At 40.1% G+C, this 18494-nt stretch overlaps 1 protein-coding gene across 2 annotated transcripts in view; it reads right to left on the bottom strand.

Annotated features, from left to right (window-relative positions):
* UST (uronyl 2-sulfotransferase) overlaps positions 1-18494 on the bottom strand; it is a 271245-nt gene that overhangs the window by 11793 nt on the left and 240958 nt on the right. The gene's annotated exons all lie outside the window — the stretch shown is intronic.

Genomic DNA, 18494 nt, shown 5'->3' on the forward strand with positions numbered 1-18494 from the left:
TTGATTTTTTTTATTTGTCTTATTTACCTTGAGGGATTGGCCAAAGAATCCCATTAAATCATGATAATTAAAGAAAATTCCCTCAAAGTAGGCACTGGTTTTGAGCTGTGAAATGATGAGAAGGAAAAACAAACAAGTAAACAAACAAAAACTAGCCTCTGACCTTTCTATTCGGATAGCAAAAGAAAGATGATTTTTCCTCACAGACACATCCAAAGTCAGCCACAGAGTCAGGACTGTGCGAGGACAGACTCTTCAAGGCTCCCAGACTCTGGACTCGCCTTGAGAAGTGGTCCCAAATGGGGATCCTTTTTATACCACTGACCCCCAATAACGTAAAAGTCTGCAGTTGGCCATCCAATGCTGGTAGAGAAAAAGAACCAAGACTGTATACTAAGGATACAATGATACAATAATAAGTAGGGAGATTGCGGAGTTGGGTCAGCTTTCTGCATGAGTAAAGCTTTACAGACAGTGTTATAAACAGCTCAACAGCCCCTCACCCCACAACACACATTCTCCCTCCAGCCCATCAGAATCGCATCCCCTTCATTGGCACAGAGCTCCGTGGATTAACGTGTTTTCACATAGCCCCTCGTAACCCCATGCAGTCCTCACAGCAACCCATTTTACCTACAGACACCAAGGGCCTGAGAGGTCACAGGACTGGCTCATGGTTGAAAAACCAGTAAGTGACTGTCCGGAGACCAGAAAGCGGGCTTTCTGATTCCCAGTCTAGCAACTTTTTGCTTCATCACTGGCTGTTAATTTCCAAATGGAGTGGAAATCTATAACCACCCACTTCTCCTCGCCCTGTGTGTATTCTGGCATTAAGGGGATCGGTTGAAAAGAAGGGCTGGAGTGTTCTAAGTCCAGGGGAATGCTTTGGTAAGTCTGGGAGGATCTGGTGAAAAACTTGCAAGCCAGCAAAAATGTTTTCAGACTGAAGGAGACTGTGTCTTTTTCATTTTTAGCTCCCCAGTGCCCAGCTCCACGCCTGGCACATAACGACCCTCAATAAAGGTTTGTTGATGCGAAATCTGTATGTTAAATCCATCTGTAAGACTGGATTAACCCAAAGGGAAGCTTTTGGTGTTGACTATACGTTTGTTGTTTCTGCTAAATTCTTTCCTTAGTGGAAGATGCTGTCTGAGCAAACTTTCCATTTCTAGAAATCAAATTTCTTTAGGGTAGGCCGATACAGAGGGTTAGGACCACAGGTCACTCTGGAGAGGGAGTGGCATTTACTTTTCTGAGCCACTTCATTGGAGAACACTGTGTTATGGTGACAGATCACTTACACAAACTTAGCAAAGCTTAAGAAATACCGTGATAAGGGACATTTGTGACAAAACATAAATACGTACATAGAAACATAATATACTCTATGACATTGTAGCTAATGAAGTCATGTCACACGTATTATTTACAGCCACTCACTAAAGAAATCCAAACACCGTTGGGGCACTAAGACATCTGTGTGACCTAATTTTGCTTTATTAATGTTGTTCAATTACTTAATTTGTCATCCGTTGGGGTTCTTTTTAATGCTCTTTCTCCATTAGTGAAAGAAAATGTTTCATTTAGAAGTAAAACATTCATTCAGATCACATGCAGTTGACCCACATGCAAAGGGCTTTGCTGTGGATATAATTTAAACGGTGGCTCTTTGGTGAGTCTTGCAGGTTCCCTGGGGGAAGAACTTCAGATCAGGCCATTGGGAGTATCCTCAGAAGGCTGGTGACTCAGGGAAAGGACTACAAAGGAGAAGCTCTACAGTGCCCTCGGAAACACGTGTCCATTCAGTAGCAGTGCACCCATCTGCACAGAGTACTTGTCAGGCTGGATTCCCCAACTCATTGCCCCTCCCAAGACACTGTCAAGCAAACACTGAGAGTTTAACTTTTCAATGTGATGCTAAATATCATTTACCAATAACCTGTCTCTGTGTAAGATTGAGCAGTGGCAAACGGTGCTCCAAATACGTCTCAAGCTGAGATTATAAATGGACTTTGCTTTACTGCCCAAGTTCTGGACATTTTTGCAAAAGCAGTGGCTCTGCCTCTGCTTCATTGACATTATATTTGGACCAGTTCATAATCTTCAGAACTCTTAGAAGTCCCTTTAAACGTAAATAAAGAGGAAATCACAGACCTGTCCCATGAAGTACCCCCCTTCCCACCTCTCTTAATCTCTCAAACATGCATAATGGAAAAACGATGTAGCCCTGGCTCTGGACCAAAATAAACAATCTGGAAATACTGTGTAAACCCAGATGCTGCAGGGGAGGACAGAGGCCTCGCTTTCTGACCTCCAAGATGGTTAACTGTATGCAAAATAACAAAACCTCACCACAGGCTTGCAGTCTCTTCTGATGCTGGGCTGGTTTTGGCATTCCTTCCCTTGATCTAAGTAAATGCACACTCGACACCTACCGAAGCCCCCTTCCCCCAACAATCCGAGCTCGTTTGAACCTGGTCCAGCAGAGATTATGTGCCAGCAGTGAGTACAAATTGAATTAACAACCAGAAGTGGGGCCAAATTTTACCACTGAAAAAAAAATAAGCATTGTCAAAAGATAGGTATCAATTCTTCAGCTTCAGGGGAGCTGAGTGGTGATCTACCAACAGACCCTGCTCTTTTAAGAAGCACTCTGTGTAAAAAAAGCGGGCTTATAAATCTCAGGACAGAGCATACCCAGGCACTTCCAGCGCCCCAGGGATGAAGCATACTTTCTCAGGTGACAGGTGTGATGAAAGCCGCGGTCAGGTGCAGTGGGGCTGGGGCGTTCGTGAGCGTGAGGGCAGCACGGTCGGGACAGGTCCCTGGGCCACTGCTGCGGAGCCCCCACACGGCTGCTCCTGAAACCGTGTGAACATGATGCTTGTCACAGATAGAGTAAACTCATTTCCTGAATCAGGGAGGCCACACAGTTCAAACACAGGCGGCGCCCCCGCCGCTGCCGGCACCGGAAACGAATGTGTGTCACTGCGGCTCGCGGCACTGTGCTGGCCTGAAAGAACCACGTTTGACTTGCCACTGGGATGACGGATGGCATGTTAAGATCAGCTTCTTGGACGTATGGCAATTAGGGCAGAAAGGAACAAAAAGCGCTTCATGGCTAACTCTGTGCTGGGGGTTGGTAAAATAAACAGAGGGACTTTTTTCTTTTACTCTGCAACCTTCTTTTCAGATCTGGAAACATTAATAATTAAAAAATAAATTGAGCTCACTTTGAATTTTAAGAGAAGCTTTGCTCTACGTAGACAAGTGAAAGTTACATGATTTACTTTTTAAAAAAAGTCTGAAAGTGCTAGGCTTCTTTGATGGAAGAGAATAAAGCCTTGTCATAATGCCACTAAACTGCTTTGGTTTTTGGAAGCCGGAGTAAAACAAAAGGAGCCAGGAAGAAAAGTACCTGGCCTGCATGGGGTGGTTCATGAGGACCATCAAGGTCAGCACACTGGTCCCCTCTGGGACGCAGCAGGCTACCAGCCCTGCAAGGAAGCATGCGTTTCCAGAAACACTGCACAGCTGGGTCCTCACCCCATCGCATCTTGAGGTGAGGGTGGCTGACCAGAGGAGCTTCCTGGTTCTCTGCCTGGGTGAGCCAACTCCATCACACTTGTCCTCAGACCCTGCCTGAATTGCTGGCAGTGAGTGGTGGTGGTCATTAGATATTTTCTTGCCTGGCCTCTGTTTGCTCATTCATCAGCTCTGCACTGAGCACCTACTAAACACAAAGAGCGATTCCAGGAAATAAGAGAACTGCTAAAAGCTGAAAACACAGGCTCTTTGCTGGAGGAGGAAAAGTAAACAATAAAGAGAGAAACAAATGTGCAATCTACCCAACAACTTCCCAGGAAGGGCCCCTCAGAATGGAGCATAAGAGGAGGGATGAGAAGGCGGCCATGACCAAGGGGTGGGTGTTGAGGGCTACCTTTGGTGTCCTTCTGTAGGACCAAGTGAACACCTGGCCTGACAAACTTGATATGCAATGGTTCACCTGGGGAGCCAGCACTGCAGAGACTGCCCTGCAGGGGGTCTGTGGCCGGGCCCTTGAGCCTACATTTTGGATTAGCACCCCTGCTGATTCTGATGTGGGAGCTGTCCAACCACTCTCAGATCCTAAAGCTTAGAATCAAACATGTCAGTAGATGAAGAATACACACACACAGGAATACTACTCAGTCATAAAAAAGAATAAAATGATGCCATTTGCAGCAAAATGGCTGGACCTGAAGATCATCACTAGATGAAGTAAGCCAGAAACAGAAAGAAACATACCATATGATATCACTTATATGTGGAATTAAAAAAAAAAAGACACAGATGAACTGACTTACAGAACAGAAAAAGACTGACAGATATAGAAAACAAATTATGGTTACTAGGGGTGAAGGGGGTAGGAAGTGATAAATTGTGAGTACGAGATTTGCAGATACTAACTACTACATATAAAATAGATAAACAAGTTTCTTCTGTATAGCACAGAGAACTTTATTCAGCATTTTGTAGTAAGCTATAATGAAAAGAAATATGAAAACAAATATATGTGTATGTACAACTGAAGCATTATGCTGCACACCAGAAATTGACACAACACTGTAAACTGACTATACTTCAATAAAAAAATTTTTTTAAGAAATTTAAAAAAAAAAGAAAAAAAGAATTAAACGTGTCAGGGTTGGAACAGACATCACAGCTCATGGGTTGAGACACACGTGCTCTGAGTAATCGGGCGCGGGGCTGCCCCAGAGCCCACCAGCTCAGCTGGCCAGTTCCCCGCTTTCCCTGCTGCTCTGGTTCACTGGGTGGACGGCCATTTGCTCTGTTTCTTTCTCCCCAGCTTTAAATTCATGACCCAAATCATAAAAAAAGCTGTAATATTTCTTTGCAAGTATATCCCACCCAATGATACACGCTTGCTCTCCCCAACGCAGCATTTTGCCGTTAAAATTCTGGCTTGAGCATGAGAATGGCAACAACAGAAGGATTTATGTTCACAGCAACCACTGAACCAAACATTTCTGTTTGAAAATACCTACTTCTAAAAAAAAAAGTATTGGAAGACTTACTGTGGCGTTGTTGATAAAACGTATATGTCAGAAATACATCTTTTATTTGAATTTTTTTAAGAAATGCATTTTTATTACTTTCCCTAGTTTGGTACTTTATTTGGAATCATATTCTGGAGGCCCTTGTCAATGACTGAGGAGGGCATCCTGATCAAGTGGATTTATTCGAACAGAAAAGATCAAGAGAAACACTAACCCAGGAGCTCTGTCCACATTTCTTTGGCATCTGATAACCTTACAAACCCTGCTTTTATTTTATATGCAAGATTCTTCTTCTTTCTCTTCCTCAAGCCTGTATGTTGTTAGCAGCCCTAGGCTACCTGTCTTACACGCACACTCACACACACCCCTCCTTTGACAGGGAAGAAGCGCTCTCCCGGATTCACGCTGCTTTGTCTAAGTCTAGTCCTGCTGATGTTAAAGAAAACTGCTGACACCCACAGGCACTGGGCACATCACAAATGGTGACACGCCCACAGGACTGTTCTTTGTCTCATTTTTCATGTTGCTCTGTTACGTTTTTCTCCAGGGTTTCATATAGATCAAGTTACCTATCTACTTATGTACAGGGTCAAAATAAAGCCCATGGGCAATTTATAAGCTTTTAGCTTTAAATCTTAACTTTTGGAAAAGTGACTTGCAACTTAAAAATTCATTTTTTTCTGGTTACGATGTACATAGTATATACTTACCATATATATACACACATAAACATACATACATACGTAAGCAAACATACAGATGGTGAAGTTTTTAGAAAAAGATTAAGTAGATAAAATGACTTTAAATCAAGCCACACTTATTACTGTAATATATATCCTTCTAGTCTTTTTCTTACTTATGTGTATGAATTGTAAAATAGACCTCTGCTGTACTGTCTATTTAGTTTCATAGTGCTTTAAAACTTAACTGATGAAAAGCATTCACCTGTAGCATTAATTATCAAAAGTCATATTTTGCAGTGTATTTTTATATGCTCCATTTTGTGGATGCCTTCTAGGTCATATATAGCTTGCTACTGTTAGATAATTGAGTGGTTTTTTCAGTTTCTGTGACTAAATAATATAAGATAAACGTCTATGTTCATAAGTGATCACGTGCCTTTTTGCTTGTCTCCCTCACATAAATGGTAACTTTAGATATTGAGTGAAATTTCTTCTGACAGCTGATAAGGCCTTCAGCACTGACATCTCTAGGACACCACTTACTTTCGTCAGAGGTCCTGTAGTTTGTGTAATGCAATTTTCCCAAATTTTAAGACATTTTCTTTAACTTCACACAACATCAATCTGACTATAACCTGACTAAATCTTTAAAATACACAGGGCTTTTTGAAGATCTTGTATCTGTTCTCTGTGACAACAGAAAATACTAAAGCACTGCACTTAATATGGGTATGGCTGCTTGAAAACATTCCAGTGCACAAGAAATTCTTAGGAAATGTCACCATGTGATGTCTATAATCACAGTGAGTAAACAGTTCCTCTTCCTTGGATTCTGTGAACTGGGTACTCAGAACCTAGTGTTTTCTTTTTTAATCATTCATTCTAGATACATTTTCTTTAGCAGAATATGGTCTATTTCATTAATACTGTTGTTGCTTTAGCATTGTGCTTATCTCAGTGATCAGTCTTGATGAGTGAACTAAAGGTGAGCCCCAAGAACAAGCAACCTGGAGGTTCTCTCTGGAATGTGAAACATGGTGAGATTTTGATAACCCCTTGGAGGGCTTTGAATGAAATAGCTGTTTATGGACGCCAAACATGTAGATAAGCGAGATATTTAACCTCTGGCCCAGGCATTAAGAAGTTAGGTTAATAAGTGGTGCTACTCAAAATAACCATTTCCAAGTCAGAAAAGTGTGAAATGAAGTTCCAAGGATGCTGTCAATTCCACTGGGAGAGTTTGCAATGGTACTTTAAAATTAAGTTCACTTTATCTGGGTGACTTATAGCACACTGGCAGTACCAGGTCTTAGGAGGATGTAAATTAAAGACCCTATCTCCTCCTCCTTCTCTCCCTGTTAGATATCAGACTTTCAACTGTAAGTTCTATAAGACAGGGTGTACATGTAAAACATCCAAATTGCTTTTGCTTTAAGCAAAATCTAAAAACAATGAGATAAAATTGACAACTATCCACTTGTATGGAGGGGGGTCCATTTGTTTACTTAGGGAAGGCCTGAAACTGACAGACTAATACCAGTAAATACCAAGACCATTTGAAGGGAAAATGCCTGGGTGCCACGGCTACTTCTTTGAAGAACAGTGGTAAATGTTTGCTATGAACATTTAAATACCATAAAAATGTTACAGATATTAAAACTTAAAATATAATCTGAGAAGAAAAAAACAAACTTTTTCATAATATATTTTTGAAAGGTTTAGTTGTGATATAAACTTGTATTTGTAACTGGAACTTGCCTGTGAAAGATGGTAGGCAACAGAAGTTGCAAGTTTCCAAGAGATGATTTTTTAAAATGATTAATTGCCTTTGGACAGAAGTTACTATTTGAAAGAGATGGTCGGAAAAGAGTATTTTTATTGACGTAGAATAGAAGTTTATATTTCTTCTGATAAGAAAAATTAGGTTCTTCCATTCTTCTGGCGAAGAAAGAAGAAAGGAAGAACACTGACTGTGTTGGGTAGTAGAGCGACAGCGGGCCATCAATGAAGATGGTTGGGGGTGATGTCTTGAGCTGAAGTTTCATGGCCAATGGCTTTCATAGCCAATGGCTGTGAGAACCTGTGATGTTCAGTGGAAAGCGGAGAGAGGACAGACTGCCAAGAAAGAGTTTTGATGCGACAGGAGCTTGAAATTGTGTAGCTGTGCACCAACTTTCCTCTTCAATAAGGTGGGTAAGGACAGAGCTAAAAGAAACAATCCACCAATGCTGGAAAGACCACGCTTAGAAGCAGCTAAGAAAGAGGTGCTGTTTTCCAAAAAGTGCTCCTAAGTATCATTAGGTTCTGTCAGGACTGGTTCACTTTAGAAAATACTTTCAAGACAGGTGGGGGAGGCAAAAGGCGAAAAGGATAATTTGAATGACATGCAAGACATTTAAGAAAATCTGTTCAAAGGATGGAAAATCAAAGATGTTTGCAGGAGAAAAATCAACAAACGGAAAAGCTGTAACCTATTACATTTTAGTTTTATTGGGGCATGAAATGAAGTTTCATGATGTTCTAAAAACAACAACTTCACTACATAAAATTGAATAAATGAATTAGCATTAAATCCATACCATATTTTTACCTCATTTTGATATAATAATAGAAACTGGTGAGTTATGTCATAGTCCTCTTCTTGAATCATAAACAGAGAAACATTTAAAAAGAATTTCAAATTCCTCCTACATTCTAGCAAAACCAGGCATAGTCAGGCTGGTTCATTTATGACTTTCCAGTAACCTTTCCCTCTAATGGCTTTTACCAAATGATTTATTTACTTGGTCCATGCTGAGGTAACCTCCTGGCTGGACTGTTTGCAATCCTTACAGCTCAGAGTCTAAGGGACTGAGTCTCATCACTAATCCACCTCTTGAGTTTCTGTGAGGGCTGAGGGTTCTCATGCAGAGAAACTAGGAGTCCTGGGTTCAGTTTTAAAATGTGCCTCTTTCCCTGTCATTTCTCTTTGGAGAAAAGAGAAAATCACAGACACTCTCTGACCCACTGAATATTGTAAAGTGGCAGCTTCTATACCTTTGCAAAAGGCTGAGTATTTCAAGTCTCTGCTGGCTCCACGGTTCTGATTCACATTTCTCTTGTCTTTACTTCCTCTTAGATTATAAGATGAATTTACTAAAAGTCACCTAAAATATCAAAGTTTTTAAAATAAGACCTGTATGGAGTCATTAGCTTTCCCATCAAATACTGGTATCGCCCCTAGCACGTAAGATGTATGCAGTATCTGAATTGCAAAAGATTGTAAAGACAATGCTCGTGTGTCTGCAACCTTTAGCTTCGCGCTCAAGGAGATGTCGTGGTTGAAGATCAAAGGTTGTAGAACATGCTACCAGGAATAAGCAGGCACTCTTTGAGAATGTTTACCCCATTTCTACCAAAAAATATTACATTCTAATTTAATGCTACTTAACTCAATCATCAGTTCTTGGGTTTCACTTGAGACAATAAACTGAAGGCCTGACTTGTAGGGTGGAAGTGAAGGTAAGGAAAAGCTCTTTGGCTCTTCTTTGGCTAGATTTCACCTCACTCTCCTTTTCTGAATGTTGCAAAATCGTCTGGAACATAAGAACTTCTCTTTCTTGCCTTCCCTTTTTATCCCACAAAGTCCAAAGCAGCAGAGGGTGGAGAGTTCCTGGGCACGGTGGGGATGGGGTGAGAATAGGGCAGGGAATCACTCCTGCTCTCAGATTTTGCTGCTGCCCTGGGCAGGGGCGATAGATCGTGACATGCAAGCCACCATTCCTTCTCTCTCAAGTCCATGGCAGTGATCATGGCTGAGTCTAGCCTGACAGCCTTCACGCCTGTGCTTCTGGTCACCATGCCTGAGTATCCAAAATGGCACTAGAACTAATTCCCAACTCTTGCACTTCTAGATTGATAGCATGTCTTGAAGGAATAGTACACTGATGATTCCTGAAGGCTGTTAGACCATTTTGACACCTGTGTATTCCCTGAGGTATTCAGATCTGGTTCCTTGATAAATTAATGGCTGCAACTGAGCACATAATTCTTTATATCCACTTAGAATGTTTATGAGGGAATTAGTTTCCAGTTCCATATAACACAATTGGTTCATCTCCTGATCAGATAGATATATGAGTGACTATTTTTTTCCCCAATGTATGATGAATACGTTGACATATACTGTCAAATAGCTGAAATCAGTTGGCACCCAAGCTTATGCCTTATGGCAGCAGACAGTGAATAGTTCATTTTCATAATTGTCATGGAAACTCCCCCCCCCCCACACACACGAGCTTGGTTCTGTAAACATAAAGGCGAACACAGCAGATAGTAAAAATGCCATAATTTTAAGAGAAGAAAAAATACGATCCTGAACATTAGCATGGGATGTTTTCAAGCTTATTCATATTCACGGCTTTTAATCATATCATCTCAGTGATATTCATGACAAAGTAACAAAGGGCTTCCTGAAAATATCTGATAGCCAATAATTTTTTATGAGACTAACAAGATCAAGTTAACATTAAATTGATACCTCTATTTGGTAACCATATTTATTTCTGATAGATTTTATATTTTGATAAATAACTTAAAAAATAAATGTTACTGAATGTCAACTCACTATAATTTTAACAGTGAACACATCATGGAATATTTTCCTATCTAAACAACCAGAATAATGATGCTAGGATCCTAAAAAAGATCTTAAAGAAGTGCTCATTAATCACCTTTTTATCCTATATGATAAATCATGTACTCTAAGAATTTTTAAGACTCCAACAGACATTTGCAGCAACTAGACTGGAAAGGATTCCCATTTTTGCTTTGCTATTTTAGAAAAATAAGCGATTTTCCTTGGATTGTTTGCTTTCTTAAATTCCATTCCCCGATTCACTAAAATCCTTCTGAAAGCCAAAGCTGTTGACATGACTGAAACGAATGACTTTACTGTTCACCAGACTGAGGCTCTGCAAGCACTTTATTAAAGCAATCAGTTCTAGTAACTTCAACTAATAAAATATTTTTCCCAGAAAAAAATAGAACAAAGAAATATATCTAGAATATTAATGACCATCATCTCAACAGAATTTCTAAGCTTTCCAGCAACATTGGGTTCCTAAGAATTTAGCAGAAAAAAATTTCCTGGAATCACAGATTTTATTGTCTACTCCATCTCCCTCAGACCTTCATGTTTTCAATTTTGCTCTTTACATGGAGAGGCAGCAGAGTGATCAAGAGAAGGGGTATTGAAAACCCAGGCCTGAGTTTGAGTGCTGGCTCTGCTGAGGAACAGCTCATTGACCTAGGACAGTGGTGAAGCCTCTCGAACTTGTCCATTTCCTTATCTGTAAAATGGAGATAAAAATAGTGTCTATCCCATAGGGATGTTATTAGGATTAAATGAAATGATATATCTAAAGGGCTTAAAAAGTGACTGGGACACAAGAAATTCCCAAACAGGTGTTGACTGTAACAACAGCTATTATTATTATTATTATTATTATTATTATTATTATTATTATTATTATTATTATTATTATTATTATTATTATATCTTTCTCAGGATCTGTTCTCTTAGAACAACAGTATTCTGCTACTAAAACAGAAAAATGCTAATCTTTTCAATTGAAACAAAATAAGTTTAAATTTAACTGAAACTTAGTGGATAAATTATACTTCCTGCAATTATAGACATCAAAAATGCAAGATGTTCTGCTCCTTCCAAAGTTTAAGAACTAGCGGTGGGGACGGTATAGCTCAGTGGTAGAGTGCGGAGCTTAGCATACACGAGGCCCTAAGTTCAATCCTCAACACCTCCATTTAAAAAAATAAAAAAATAAACAAACAAACAAACCTAGTTATCTACTTCCTCCCCCACCCCCAAATTTAAGAACTGGTGGTGCAGTGAAAGTAATGGTTCATATCCTATAGGGTATTCATGCACACTTAATAGACTTCCCCCACCTACATGTTAACTAGCTTTATAAATTTCTCAATGTGCCTTTTGCTTACTAATGCCACACAATCTAGAACTGATTGCATAATGCTTTAAATATTAAAAATTTATTTTGGATGTTTCATGTCTTTTTCCTCCCTGGAGTTCCATTTGGGTAGGACTGTCTCATTTCTACCCATTTTCTCTTCTGTTGCATCTGCTTGGGCTGGGCAAATAACAAGCTTTCAAAAAATAATTCATGACTACAGCATCTGAAATGCTTTAAAAAAAAAAGAGTAAGAGTAACGTTTTGTAAGAAGCTCTCCCCAACTCATCGATATGACAGTCAGTTTAGGGAAATACAATAAAATGGTCAAGATACAAAGGACAAAACACGGCCCTGCTGAGATCCAGCGCTGTGCCATTCAACACTCTGCCCAGTTCCCTGGGTTATGCAGTTTGGCCAAAACGAATTCAGACTTGCTTTCTTATGGCATGATATGCTATTTAACTAAATAATAAAACCCAAAGAGGATGAATTTGAGATTGTGGCTTAAGAGCCCCAACAATATCCATGAACTGGTGTTAGGAAAGTCAGGTCCAGTCCCAGAGACTTTTGTGTTGACTTTCTCATTTTTTTCGAGAATAGTAACCACTGCCTGGTTGAAGCTCTCAAGAGGTACAAATGGGCTGCCTAACTCTCCAGTCTTTTCTAGTCAGCTGCCTTCCTCAGGGCTGACCAAGTGTGACCAGAGTTAGTTTTGGAGTTTTCTGCTCTTGAATGTAGGTATTTCCCCATGAATACAGCTGTACAAGACCCGGAGCTCAGTGTGAAACTGAGGTTTCGCTGACGATGAAACAAGAAGTTTCCCGGCTGCTGAGTCTCAGCTTGTGGAATCCATATTCCACCATGGAGTCTTCTGGTCTCTGTCGGGCTGTGGCCCACAACTCTTACCACCTCCCCCTCACTCTGTCACCTTCCTCTGGGCAGCCTTCCTGATCTGTCTCTGGACTGCAGCCACCCGAGGTGCCTGGAGTTTGGGTTGCCTGTGCCTTCTGTCCCAGCTGCCATCCTAGCTTGGCTGAACCACCTGCCCAGCTGTTGCCCTGACTCTGGTTCCTTAACTGGTCTTGGCATGTGGGCCTTTACAAACACTCTAAACAAAGTGAAAAAGAATTAGAAAAAGGCAGTCAAATAATCAGTCACGCAGCAGTCCAAGTCAAATGGGAGAAGAGGCACATGGATTCACCTTCACACTCCATTTTCCCACTTCTCCTGACTCTCACCAATTTTTTGTGCAATTAATCCTTACCTTTATAAAAACTCATAATGAATTTATCTCCACCAGACATGTGTTGATTAAGGCTAATATGTATCCAAAGAAAACTCTATGGCTTTTATTTTTGCCACTTAATTTTGATGCAGTTTTGAAAATAGACTTTATTGAAAAATATCAACAAAGTCGAAAGTTCATTCCTGAATAACACTGGTGTTTACCTCTCAGAGAGGCTCCTCACCAGGCAAGAGGAAAAGTAAACAGGCAGATGTCATTTGAACATTCCTTTAGAATTGTGCTATGGAACGCAAGGGAGGTTGACCAGAATTTGGAGTGTCTACACCTACCAAACCTAATAAATCAATGACCTCAAGATATCATAGCATGAAGACTTTATTAGGTGCCATCTGTAATCACTCAATTAAAAACAAATAAAGGATGCATACTTAAACCCCATTCCCTGACACGAAAATAACTGCACAGTTCACATCTGGTTTGGCTGAACTGTGATACTGATATTTAATCTTAATACTCCGAGGACTTGTGGGGAGAGAGGTGAGTTAGCTACTCCAGGGTACAGTCGATTTGTTTTCAGACTAAGTATGGTCACGCTGCAATAGAAAAGACCTATGAGCTAACCTCAGGTAATTAAACCATCTTAGTATCTGCATGGTTGACCTAAATGGTCAAGGATTCAGGCCTGGGAAGCCAATTCCTGCCCTTATGGTGTTTACACCATAGTTCATATGGCAAGATAAACATCTTAAGACTATTAAAGAGTTAAGCACAGAGTTATAAAATTTTAGTGGGGAGGCTATAGCTCAAGTGGTAGAGTGCATGCTTAGCATGCATGAGGTCTTGGGTTCAATCCCTAGCACCTCCTCTAAAAATAAATAAATAAACCTAATTACCTCCTTCTTACATCAATAAATAAATAAGTAAGTAAATAAATAAATAAATAGATAAATAAATTTTTAGCATTTCAGGGTTAGAAATCTCTACAAAATTTCACAGCTCCAAAATATACTCAGGAAGACCTGTGTGTGTGTGTGTATCCAAAGTTTGAGTTTTAAAGGCCCATTGGCTGGGATATAGCTGGTAATTTAATGAAATCCAAAGGAGAGCTGCTGAGGCTGGTGAAGTGACAAAGTTGGGCTCTGGATTCCACCTGAATGAATCTGTGCTGCCTCTAAGGAAGTGATGCCCTTTCTTTGTCTCTTCCTGGTCAGTATGGCTACGTGTGCAGAAAAGAACGTGGAAAAGAGGGGGGATAAAAGTTCTGTGTGATCCTGGCGATGCCCGGCTGATTGAGCAGGCATCACTTCTGCTTCCCTCTTTCTAAGGTACATTTTATGTGACCATTCAATTATTTTCTTAAAATTAATCATCCTTTTCCAAAATGTACATGTGTATGATACAACAGATGGGAAATAAAGAAAAAAAAAAGTCACTAGTAATCCCACTACCAGAGATACGACTAACCACCATGAACACTTCGAGATATTTCAATTTAATTGTATTCCTGTGCTTATACAGTTTTTTGAATAACATTGGTATCACGATGTAAATCTTATTGGCTATCACGTTCTCCCGCATGTGTCCAATTACATTTTGAGAAATCACCTACGTCATTAAATATTTTTGAAAGCACGCTTTAATAGTTTAGTGTTGATATTCTTCAAATTGATGTAACAAAATTTATTTACCCATTCCCTTATTTTTAGATGTTCACGTTCATTTTGATTTTGCAGTTGTAAACTGTACTGTGAAAGAACATCCTTAAAATAGTTTTTATGCACCTGATTATTTTTTAGAATTAGAATGGCAGTCAAAGTCTCTGGATATTTTTTCCTCACCAAGAAATCAAATAATAACTGAGATTTAATAAACAGGTCCATTTGAAGTACACAATTCTATGAGTTTTGATAGCTATGTATATATATGTGAAACCACGGTGACAATCAAGAGACAGGATATTTCCATCAGTCTCCCAGCTATGCTATTCTGAAGGCTCTTAATATGTATTATTAAATTACTCTTAATATTTATTATTGAATTCCTTTTCACTCCAGGCCGTACCCATTTGTCTCCCTCTAACAGTCTTCTAAAATGCCATTTCTCTGCAATATCCCCATTATCAAGGACTCTTTCATACTGCTCAGTGTTTGTTCATTTAACATACATTTTAACAGAAAATATAGTCTCATTTTAATATGCATTTCCTAGATCATCAGGCTGGGCTTATTTTTTAATATATATATTGACCACTTGTATTTTTTCGCCATTTTTTTCTGTTGGTATTTCTCTTATGGATTTATAAAAATTATTTATATATTAATGATAAGATATTTACCATATGGGTATTGCAAAAAATATTTTTGCCAACTAGGTGTTTTAGACATACTTTAAAGTTTTAGTTAAGTATACATATTCTTTATTCTCTTTGTACGCATATATGTGTTTCATTGGTTTCATGCTCAGTAAATCCTTAGTAACACGCCACCACCACAAAAATGGCCATCTATACTTTCTTCTGTTTCTTTTGTTCTCATAAAAAAAAAAAAACAACTCTGTAGAACCCTCAGGAATTTATTAATATCCAAGGTATAACGTGAGATTCTACTTTCCCTCTGAACGTTTAGCCAACAATTTTACACCTTTGTTTACTCTTGCTTTGTTACTCTCTAATATGTACCACAGCACTCTACACCGGCGTGTTTCTGTTCCACTCCCTTGTCTGTCTGAGTTTGTGCCTTTATATCATTATACTAAACCCAGGAACCTTCCAATATTTTAGAATCCTGTAGGGTAAATCTTCTCTCATTAAAAAAAAAAAAAAAAAATCACTAGCTACCCGGTATGTTTACTTTTCCAGATAAGCTTGAGAACCACATTAAGTTTAAATTCTTTTTTTTAAATTATATGCTAATTTGAGGGGAAAAAATGACATTTTCACAATATTCCACATTATTACGCATGAACATGGATTATTTTCTGCATTTCTGTGTTGGTGGTTGTTTCCTAAGTAAAGTTGGGTGCACCCGTTTCAAGTAGAAATTCTGGGGTCTCTCAAGGGTGAGAGTAAGTGATGATAAATTCTGAGCTCACTGAAAGCATGCTACACAAAAATGGCCACGGGGTGGGAGAAGCACCAAAAATTAAACTTCACAAAGATGAGGATTTTTACATTTTGAATGCTCCATAAAGGGTTATGAAAATGTGTTTCCCTGACTAATGAGCCTGGGTGTTAAAACCCTAGTACTACTACTGATTTTGAAATTAGTTAGAACTTTGCTTAAAATATTTGGTGATGCAGAAAAGATAGAAACATTCGATAAAGAAGAAAAAACATATTTTACATTCAAGTTGTCTGTATTATTCTCAAAATCAATTGCCCTATGTTTTTCAGTGTAAAATAATCAGAGACTTTATAGATAGGACGATACCATAAGAAGGTCTGAAATCACCAGTGTTTACGCTGACTTTCTGAGCTGTGTTCAGTTTTCCAAAGTCACAAAAATCAGTATCAATTTGTGTTTTAAAAAAATCCTAGTTCTAGCACATTAAAAAAATAAGGGCTATGATCACAGTACCACCCTGTACATATCCTTTAACTCTTCTTAAAAACTCTCTGTTAATCTGGCATTAGTAACTACCAGGGAGATGCGCCTAAGCATTAGCACCATTCTTTTTTCCATTAGGTTACTTACTCCCTTTCACGGATATGTGGAAGCACAGCCTGGCTTCAATTTGCATCTGAGATGGGGTGTGTTTGTATTTTTACTCTTGGTTTATATTAAAAATAAACTAGAAGAGCAAGTGGGAATGTGCCACAGGATGTGGTCAGTCAACTTTTTGTGCCCTCAGCAGCTGCATCAGGAAACAACTCTGACTATTGACTTCAAAGGTGATTTTCAAAATAATGCAGAAGGAAAGTAATTCCTCCTTTACTCCCAACAGAGACACTCCCTTCAAGTCAAGCTGCCCAGATCAGTAGGCACTAAATGGGCGGTTCCACAGCCACAGGCAGAGCCGAAGCCCGCAGAGAGCTCCGGCCACGCACCACCACGGAGCATGCCAGGGAACGCTGAACTCCGCACCATGACAGACACACTTGGAACCACCGTTGGTCTTTCCTTTGAAACTCAAAGACTGGACTAGTGTGAGCACTTGTTATAAACCCTGCCGTATCAGAGACTGAAAAGAGGACTCAAATGAGATGATCTGAAAAGTGCCCTGGAAAGTACATTTGTGCATGAGTACATTATCTCCACTAACCTTCGAAACAGCTTGCTGAGGTTACCATCCTCTTCTTTCAGATGAGGACTGAAGCTCAGAGAGGTTAAGAAACAGCTGCTATGAATTAGAGCTGATTTCAAACCCAAGTCTACTGGATCCAAAGTCCATGACTGTGACCTGTGTCTACACTGCTTTTGCACCTCAGGAAACGAGAAAACCTTGCTAACAGAAGAAGCCTTTTATGAAAGAGCAGCTGTTAGCTTCCTAACAGGCCTTGGAGGACAAGATGAAGTGAACTGGGCTCCCAGAGGCTCCCCTAACTCCTCAGGCTGCTGAAGGGCAGTGGTGGCCCCAGCCCTGGTCAGTAGACTGGCTGAGGGTCCCACCTGTAACATTTGCCATGTGTGGCCTGCACCGTCCCAACACAAAGCCCTGAGCCTCCTTTTGTTCAATTTCCAGGGTAGGGCTGAAGCCACTGCTGCTGACCCAGAGATTCTGTGCATCAAGTGAAATTCCAGGCTCCATAAATAGGGTTGTGATGATGCACTCCCGGCACGTGGGAGTGTGTTATAGCGCTGTCTGGATTGAAGAGGAAAATCTCTTTCCAACTCTCTATTGAAAACTTCTTGACTGTGGCCTGCAGGAAACAACAGTCATTGCGAGACATATGTCTGGCACCCAGTAATCTGGCATCTGTTCCTTCCATGGTGAGCTGGGGAAATTTCCATATTGGTCCCAAGCAGATTTTCTGGGGGATGGTTCTGTTTAGTTATAATTAAAAGGACTTCAAGCTTCCAAACTTGGGTGACTGGCAAAGTGGTGGCGCTGTAGGGTAATCTCTCTCCCTTTAAATAAATAAAATCTGGAATCCCACAAAGGGGATGAAAGCCAGCTGAGAACTAGAAGGGGTTGGCTTGCTTCTGCAGACCATGGTGCTTTCTCTCAGAGACTCTGGTGGACTCTGAGCTCAGTCCTTCAACCCCAGGAGAGAGCTGCTCAGAGTATGAGGTGGAATCATTTGGGGCTTCCCAGGCTGGCACCTTCTGGCACCTGTCCCTTGGTAGACAAGAGAGTCAGCATGTCCGTCATGGGGAGGAGTCCCCTAGGGACCCTCACGTGCACCAAGTCACTTCCCTGTGGGTTCTTCCCACGCCCAGCAAGGTCAGGCACATAGCAGGTGCTCGAAGACATGGTTGTTACACTGAATTGAGTTTATAAACCAAATAAATCCCTTTCTTTTATTCCTCTAGAACATTGAATCTTGAGTAAAAAAAAAAAAATTACTAAAAAATGAAGTGAAACTTATGACAAATAA

Source organism: Camelus dromedarius, chromosome 6, assembly GCF_036321535.1.
Source record: "Camelus dromedarius isolate mCamDro1 chromosome 6, mCamDro1.pat, whole genome shotgun sequence".
In the NCBI taxonomy this organism is placed as follows: domain Eukaryota; kingdom Metazoa; phylum Chordata; class Mammalia; order Artiodactyla; family Camelidae; genus Camelus; species Camelus dromedarius.